Below are 9,851 nucleotides of genomic sequence, written 5' to 3'. Positions count from 1 at the left end.
CTGCATTATCATTAACACCAAACACCAGGCTACAGATAAACACATAAACATCTGAGAAGATCAGATGGGGGTCAGTGAACAGTATTATACTCCAGACCAAGGATAGATATTGCTGAGGCTAATCTTGCACAGATACCAGGGATACGAATTACCCACAATCCTTACAGAAACAACAGAAGGCAGACATAGAGTCATCCCTCACAGACAGCCAGACACTGTGGGAGAGAGATCCAATGGATCTTCTGACTCAGGACCATAGTATTGAGGGTCACCAGACACAATTGGTACAACAAAATACATAAATCTTATTCCTCAACCTACATTGGTGAGTAGTGAATGGAGCCTTCAAAGCTTTCAAGCAGCCATCTAAGATGAAGATAATGGTCTCCTATCATCGGAAGCAAAGAAGAGTGCAAAAAACCAAGGACATTTGGAAGCAATGTGCCATAGGACATGATGGACCTTGAGACCAGAAGAACTAGGTGGTGCCTGGCTACCAATCCCAACCACTTGGAAAAGGATCAAAACTGGATATCCTGGATAGAGTGGCAGGAAAAACATGGAACAAAATCCAAAAACACAATAATGACCAGAATTACTTGTTGGACAGAGTCTGGTGAGACCCCTAATACTGTGGCCCTGGCATACATTTTGGGTCTGGAATAAAACTCATTCCCAGGGGGCTGGATCTCAGACCAATAGTAAACAAGATGTACACACAGACCATTCAACCCAAGGTGCTGCACCCACATACTCTCTGGAGATGCATCCCTTGGAACAATCAACCACAGGGCACCAGAGGGGCAACATTTGCATGGAGGAAATGCAGGACACACAGGAGTGCATAACTATGAGGGGCCTGGAGGGAAGGTTACTGGGCAGGGAGAGGAGGAGACTGGGTTAGAGTTGGGGATGGTAATTGGGGAGTGAAACTAAATGTATATGAAACATTGAATGTAAAACAAACTGCTCTGTAAAATTGCTCCTAAAGCACAATTAAAAAATAAAATAAAATAAAATAATCAAATACTTAAAATATAGAACTTGCCAAAATAAGTATTAAAAAAAGAAAATTCAGGGAGATTTGGTCATAAGAAATGAGAAAACTAAATTTATCAATCTTATCTAGTACTATTGAATGGAATATTCCATTATATGGCATCCATTCCCTTATAGTAGTTATCCTGTGTTGTTGTTGTTAGGTGGCATTGAGTCCTTTCCAACTCACAGTGACCCTATGTACAACAGAAGAAAACACTGCCCAGTCCTGAGCTAGTCTCATAACCCTTGCTAAATACCTGATCCCATTGTTGCAGCCACTGTGTCAATCCATTTCATTGAGGGCCTTCTCCTTTTGGGCTGACCCTCTACTTTACCAAGCATGATATCCTTCTCGAGGGAATGGTCCCTTCTGACAATGTGACCAAAGGAGATCAGACAAAGTCTGGCCATTCTTGCTTCCAAGGAGCATTCCAGCTGTACTTCTTCCAGGACAGATTTGTTTTTGTTCTTCTGGAACTCCATGGTACTTTCAGTATTCTTTGCCAACACCACAACTCAAAAGCATCAAGTCTTCTTTGCTCTTCCTTATTCTCTGTCCAGCTTTCACATGCATATGAAGCAGCTGAAAACACCACAACTTGAGTTAGGCCCACCTTAGTCTTCAAAGAGATATCTTTGCTCTTCAGAACTTTAAGGAGATCTTTTGCAGCAGATTTTCCCAGTGCAAAATCATCATCTGATTTTGTGATTGCTTCTGCCATTGTTGTTGTTGGTGGAACCAAGTAATATGAAACATTTGACAACTTCAATCTTTTTTTCCATTTATTGTGATGCTACTTTTGGGTGCCAGTGTGAGGATTTTCATTTTCTTTATGTTGAGGTATAATCCATACTGCAGACTGTAGTCTTCAATCTTCATCAGTAAGTGCTTCACATCATCCTCACTTTCAGAAAGCAAGGTTGTGTCACCTGCATATTGCTGATTGTTAATGAGTCTTCCTCCAATCCTGATGCCTTATTCTTCTTTATATAGTCCAGTGTCTCAGATTATTTGCTCAGCATAGATTGAATGAATATGATGAAAAAATACAACCTTGATGCATTACCTTGATGCATTTTAAACTATGGGAGCTCTGGTTGCATAGAGCCTAAGGCACTTGACTGCTAACCAGGAGGCTGGAGGTTCAAACCCACCAGCCACCCCAGGAAGGAAGTTTGGGCAATCTTCTTCCGTAGTGATACTGCCTCGGAAACCCAAGGAGGGGTCGCTATGAGTTGGGTCCAACTCCATGGCACATAACAACAACAACAACAACATTTTAACCTATGCAGTATCCCCTTGTTCTGTTCAAATGAGAGCCTCCTAGTCTGTGCACAGATTCCTCATGAGCACAGTTAAGTGTTCTGGAATTGCAATTCTTCTCAATGTTATCCACAATGTGTTATGATCCACACAGTCAAATAAAACACAAGTAAACATCTTTCTGGTATTCTTTGTTTTGAACCAAGATCCATCTGACATCAGCATTGATATCCCTCGTCCCACATCTTCTTCTGAATCCAGTTTCCATTCCTGGAGATTCCCTGTCTATATACTGCTGAAAATGTTTTTGAATTATCGTCAATAAGATTTTACTTGCATATGCTATTAATGATATTTTTGATAATTTCCACATTCTGTGCAGTCACCTTCCTTAGAAATGGGTACAAATATGTATCTCTTCCAGTCAATTGGCCAGGTTGCTGTCTTCCAAGTTTCTTGGCATAGACAAGAAAGTGCCTCCAGGGCAGCATCCATTTGCTGAAACATCTCAGTGGTTATCCCATCAGTTTCTGAAGCCTTGTTTATCCATAATTCCTTTAATGCAGCTTTGACTTCTTCCTTCAATACTATCGGTTCCTGATCATATGCCACATCATGAAAAGGATGAGCATTTACCAATTGACCAAACTTGAAATCAAAATATGTTGATTATTATTGATGATAGGAATGCAAAAGTTGGAAATGAACAATTACCAGTAATTGGAAAGTGTGGCCTTGGTGATAGAAATGATGCTGGAGATCACATGATAGAATTTTGCAAGACCAAAGACTTATTCATTGCAAATACCTTTTTTCAACAACCTAAATGGCAGCTCTACATGTGGACTTTGCCAGATGGAATACACAGGAATCAGATCAACTATATCTGTGAAAAGAGGTGATGGAGAAGCTCAACATCTATAGCTCAAATAAGGCTAAGAGCTGACTGTGGAACTGATCATCAACTGCTCATATTCAAGTTCAATTTAAAACTGAAGTAAATTTTTAAAAGTTCATGAGGGCCAAAATATGACCTTGATTATATCCCACTTAAAATAGATTTGATGCATTGAACACCAATGACCAAAAACCAGATGAATTGTGGGATGACATTAAGAACATCATACATGAAAAAGCAAAAAGTCAATAAAGAGACAGGAAAGGAAGAAAAGACCAAAATAATTGTAAGAGGAGACTCTGAAACTTACTCCTGAATGAAGAGTAGCTAAAGCAAATGGAAGGAATGACAAGATAAGAGCATTAAACAGAAGATTTCAAAGAGCAGCTTGAGAAGACAGTCATTTATTATAATGAAATGTGTAAAGACCTGGAGTTAGAAAACCAAAGGGGAGAAATACACTCAGTATTTCTTAAGCTGAAAGAACTGAAGGAAAAATCAGGCCTCAAGTTGCAATAATGAAAGATTCTATGGGCAAAATATTGAATGATGCTGGAAACATAAAAAGAAGATGGAAGGAATATACATGCATATGAAGTAATTAAAAATACTTTGGCTTGGGTTAGGCACACCTTAATCTTCAAACTGACACCTTTGCTCTTTAACACTTCAATGAGGTCTTTTATAGCAGATTTGCCCAGTGCAATATGTTACCTAATTTCTTGACTGTTACTTCCAGGAGTGTTCATTGTGGATCCAATTAAAATGAAATATTTTACAACTTCAATTTTTTCTCCATTTATCATGCTGTCGCTTTTTGGATCCATTGTGAGGATTTTTGCTCTCCTTATGTAGAGGTGTAATTCATATTGAAGGTTACAATCTGTGATCTTCGTAAGTAAGTACTTCAAGTTCTTTTCAGCAAGCAAAGTTGTGTGTCATCTGCGTACTTTAGGGTGTTAATGAGTCTTCCTCCAATCCCGATTCTGTGTTTTTCATATAGTTTGTCTTCTTGAGTTATTTGGTCAACATACAAGTTGAATAAATATTGTAAAAGGATGAAAGCCTGACACACGCCCTTCCTAATTTTAAACCATGAAGTATCCCCTTGTCTTGTTTGAAGAACAGCCTCTTAATCTATGTACAAATTCTTCATGATCACACTTAAATATTCTGGAGTTCCTGTTCTTCTTAATGATATCCATCATTTGTTATGTTCCAAACAATTGAATGCCTTTGCATAGTCAATAAATAAACAACTAAACCTTTTTCTGGTATTCTCTATTTTTAGCTAAAGTCCATCTGACATCAGCAATGATATCCCTTCATTCCATGTCTTCTTATGAATATAGCTTGAATTTCTTGAAGTTCTCTCTCAATATTCTGCTGCAACATTTTTTTAGTCATATTTAGCAAAATTTTGTGTGTGGGATTTTAATGATATAGTTCAATAATTTCCACATTCTGTTGGATTACCTTTTTTTGGAATGGGCACTAATAACATACTCTTCCAGTCAGCTGGCCAGGTAGCTGTCTTCCAAATTTCTTGGCATAAATAAGTAAGTGTGTCTAGAGTTTAATCTATTTATTGAAACCTTCAATGGGCATTCCATCAATCCCTGGAGCCTTATTTTTCACCAATTCTGTTAGTGAAGCTTGGATTTCTACCTTCAACATCATTGGTTCTTGATCATTTGCTACCTCCTTGGCAAAGAAGGTCTCATCTTCTGACCTTCTCTAATACCACAAAAAGAAGACAGAATCACCATAAGGTAACCCAAGATCTATTTCTGAGAGGTCAGACATGCTGTCTCCCTCTAGCCCTCTCAAAAACCCTGACACCAACTGTTCCTCCTGTAGTACCCACCACCTCTCTGCTGGGTTCGATAATTCACTGCAGTGGCCACACAGAACTCACAGATTATGGGGTTTATTAGGGAAGCAACAGGCTACAATTCAAGTTCAGGAACACACTCAGTCTCTCTCAGCCTGTTGTCTCTCAGCCAACAATCTCTCTATCTCTCTCCCAGCAGTGTGTGTGTCTCTCTCTTTCAGTGGTGCATGTCTCTTGGTGTATCTCTCAGAAGTGCATGTCTCTCGAGCTCTTCTCTCAGCAGTGTGTGTCTCTCATGTCTCTCTCTCAGCAATGCATGTCTCTCGCATCTCTCAGCTGGCAGTGAGAGATATCTTCTGCCTCTAGGAGGTTCCTTTTGAGTCTGGCAGAGTAACAAACTAACTAATTCCAACATTAGAATTCTGTACACCTGAGAGAGAGTGAACTTCCCAGAAAATTACTTTGTGCTGCTCCCAACAGAAATACCCCAGGTGGATAACTTTAACAATTAGGGGCTACTCAGTTGCTCATGGCAAATTTCACCATGGAGTTTATGAAGACTCATGGCTAGAAAAGCCATACCAGGTAATTTACTACACTGCAGGATACCCACTGATTTTCCTACCCATTATCCCTTTTGTTGTTGTTATTATTGTTATGTGCTGTCAAGTCAAACCTGACTCATAGCGACCCCTCCTTGGGTTTCCAAGGCAGTATCACTACAGAAGTAGGATTGCCCAACCTTCCTTCCGAGGAGTGGCTGGTGGGTTTGAACCGCCAGCTGTCTGGTTAGCAGGCAAGTGTCTTAGCCACTATGCTACCAAAATTAACATCCTTGTCACCATCAGTTTAAGAATAACCACACCCATGAAAGTATGTAAGCCAGCCACTTCATGCCTTTATCTTCTTCCAGATTAGATAGCCAATTTCTAATTTGCCCATCCCTATCAAACCAGTACTCTGAGACGACAAGCATAGTCCTTTCTCTCTGAAGAATCTTCCATTCTGCTTGGAAACTTTGGGCATCTGCATCCATAAACAAGCAAAGTCCAGTCCAGTGCAAGGCATCGAATTGCAGCAACTTAACACCAGATCAGTGACAAACACTTTCCTCTTCATTTGGTCAGGTCCTGGTCAGCTCAGCCCTACCCATTCCAGCTAGGTCATAGGTACCAGCTGCCAAGTTTGGGAGTCACATTCTTCCCTTCACTTCAGACCAGTCAGCACCTTCTCTCATTTCCTCAGTCCTCAGGGACTATTTCAATGCCTGTAGACATTTTATTTAAAAATAATAAAAAAAAGTATGTGTGAGGTAGCTAAAACATTCATTCTTGTCTTGGCTCTTTCCCTTGCTTGATTTGTCAGAAAAGATGATGTGATCCATCATCTTCGTTTCAGCTGTTAGGGTTAAACCCTCCAGAAATGTTTACCGGATCAGGAGGATCTTTCTTCTTGTCTTGTCTACAGTTCAATCATGTTTAATTTAATGATGGTGAAAGGAGCTAACAAGAAATTCTAGTGACATTGCAGCATGGAAATTGTACTAGTTACTACTTACAGATGCCAAAACTGATTAAACTAAACCATCATCAGTTCAGAATAATGAAATGATGAAAGATACTTTTACATGTAACTTCTAAAATCATGCTTGCTCCAAAACAGAATAACTAGATCAAAATGACTATTTTGGATGAGAACAAAGAAAACATTGAAAATTTGCCATTCAGAAGCAAACATGATGTTCTCATTCATTAGTTTTAAAATCATTTGTGCAAAGCCACTATGATCTAAATGTTAAAACTACAATTTCTTCTTCTAGTGTTTTGTCCCATGAGCTTGAATTTATATCTTTGATTAATTTGAATATGCCTGCTGTCTTCCTGGGCCACATTAACTTTAGCCTGGAGGCTGTTGTATGAATTTTTGTAGAATATTTGAATTTTCAGTTAGACATATCAAAAGTGGATGCAACGAGGAGTAATCTAAAAGCAAAATTATAACATATAGAGTATTACATAACTTTTTGATTATATGCATAATAAGACTTAAATAATAAAGTGAGTAATGAGTTCCTGATTAGGAAGACACAATATTTGTAATTGAATTTATAAAGAGAAATAAAATTTCACTTTATTTTGATGAAATTGTGCTCAAGTTCATATTGTAGAAGAAAAAATTGGAGAAAAATTGTTAACTACAATAACAAGGTTCCAGGAAAATTTCCATTAGATATTAACATGGTATTGATGATTCAATGCTTAAGCGGTTGACTGCTAACCTAGAGACAGGCAGTTAGAACCCACTCAGTGGCTCCATGGGAGAAAGACCTGGAAGGAAAGATTCTTCTTTCATAAAGATTACAACCTAAAAAACCCTATGGGGAAATTATACTCTGTAACGTAAGGTCACTATGAGTTGAAAATCAAATTGAACACAACAAATAAGGATACCAACAATTAGATTCAGTCTCAAGACTGAACAGAATAAATAGTATAATGAGATAAAATGCTAAAATAAAGTTAATTATATAAAATTTAAAATATGATAAATGTGAATATATAAATCAATGGATTTTTAATAAAAACCTTTGGAAAAAATTGTTCAGTCTACTTTAAACAAAATTTAGATCACATTTTGTACCAAACCAAATTAAATTTCAATAGAAATATTTAATGAATTATATAAACTCTAAGAATTCAGAAAAAAATATATCACCTTTATGTCAGAAGAGGATTATTCTTAGTTTGCAATTAGTAAAAGACTCAGAAGAAAACAGATTAAATAATCCATTTTAGAAACCATATTATGACAACCTAGAATAAAAAGGCAAAATACAAATTAGCCCAATTATTAACAATAATGCTTTATGTTTGGTAAAGCAGATTATTGTTATGTGCCTTTGAGTCATCTCTGACTCAAAGCAACCTTAGATACAACAGAATGAAACATTGCCTGGTCCTGTGCCAGCTTCATGATCCCTACTATACCTGAGCCCATCGTTGTAGCCACTGTGTCAATTCATCTTGGTGAGGGTATTTCTCTTTATTGTTATTGTTGACCCTCCACTTTGCCAAGCATGACATCTTTCTTCAGAGAATGATACCTTTTGACAACATGGACAAAGAATGTGAAATGAAGTCTGATATTTCTCACTTCCAAGAAGCATTCCAGCTGCACTTCTTCCAGGACAGATTTGTTAGTTCTTTTAGCAGTCCACAGTACTTTCAGCATTCTTCACCAACACTACAACTCAAAAGCATCAACTCTTCTTTGGTCTTCCTTATTCATTGTCTAGCTCTCACATGCATCTAAGGGTATTAAAAATACCATGGCTTTGGTTAGGTGCATCTTAGTCTTCAAGGTATCTTTTCTCCTCAGCATTTGAAAGAGGTCTTTTGCAACAGATTTTCCCAATACAATGTATTTCTTGATGTTTTGACCGCTGCTTCCATTGGCATTGATTGTAGAACCAAGTAATATAAAGTCTTTGAGAACTTCGTTCTTTTCTCCATTTAACGTGACACTGCTTATTGGTCCAGTTGTGAGGATTTTTGTTTACTTTATATTGAAGTGTAATCCATACTGCATACTGTAGTCTTTAAATTTCATCAGTAAGTGCTGCAAGTCATCCTCACTTTCACCAAGCAAAGTTGTATCATCTGCTTATCTCAGGTTGTTAGATGAGTGTTCCTCCAATCCTGATGCCATGTTCTTCTTCATATAGTCCAGCTTCTCGGATTATTTGCTCTGCATGCAGATTGAATAAGTATGGTGAAAAGATACGACCCTGACACTCACCCTTCTTGATTTTAAACCATGCAGTATCCTCTTGTTCTGTTTGAACGACAACCTTCTGGTCTATGTACAGGTTCTTCCTGAGTACAATTAAGTGTTCTGAAATTTCCATTCTTCTAAATGTTATCCACAATTTGTTATGATCCACACAATCAAATGACTTTGTATAGTCAATAAAACACAGATAAACATCTTTCTGGTATTCTTTGCTTTGAGCCAAGATCCATCTGACATCAGCTATAATGTCCCTCCCTCCACATCCCCTTGTGAATCAAGCTTTCATTTCTGCAAGTTCCCTGTCAATATACTGCTGCAACCATTTTTTAATTATCTTCAGTAAGATTTTACTTGCATGTGATATTAATGATATTATTTGATAATTTCCACATTCTGTGGGATCACCTTTCACTGGAATGGGTGGGTAAAAATATGGATCTCTTCCAGTCATTTGGCCAGGAAAATTTTTTCCAAATCTCCTGGCATAGTCAAATGAGTGCTTCCAGTGTGACATTCATTTGTTGAAACATCTAAATGAGTAATCCATCAATTCTTGGAGCTTTGTTTTTTGCCAATTCCTTCAGTGCAACTTTGACTTCTTATTTCAATACCATTGATTCTTGATCATATGCCACCATCTAAAATGGATGATCATCTACCAATTCCTTTTGGTACAGTGACTCTGTGTATTCCATCCCTCTTCTTTTGATGTTTCCTACATCATTCAACATACTGCCCATGGAATCTTTCAATATTGCAATTCGACCCTTACATTTTTTTCTTCAGTTCTTTCAGCTTGAGAAATGACAAGTGTGTTCTTCCCGTGTGATTTTCCAACTCTACATCTTTGCAAATTTCATTATAATAATTGACTCTGTCTTCTTGAACTTCTCTTTGAAATCTTCTATTTAGCTCTTTTAGCCTGTCCTTCCATTTGCTTTAGCTACTCTCCATTCTAGGGCAAGTTTCAGAGTCTGTTCTGACATCCATTTTGGTCTTTTCTTCTTTTCCTGTCTTTTTTT

The sequence above is a fragment of the Orycteropus afer genome, unplaced genomic scaffold, assembly GCF_000298275.1.
Source record: "Orycteropus afer afer isolate SDZICR_OR568_19922 unplaced genomic scaffold, OryAfe1.0 scaffold00159, whole genome shotgun sequence".
Taxonomy (NCBI): domain Eukaryota; kingdom Metazoa; phylum Chordata; class Mammalia; order Tubulidentata; family Orycteropodidae; genus Orycteropus; species Orycteropus afer.
This window is presented reverse-complemented; position numbering follows the sequence as displayed.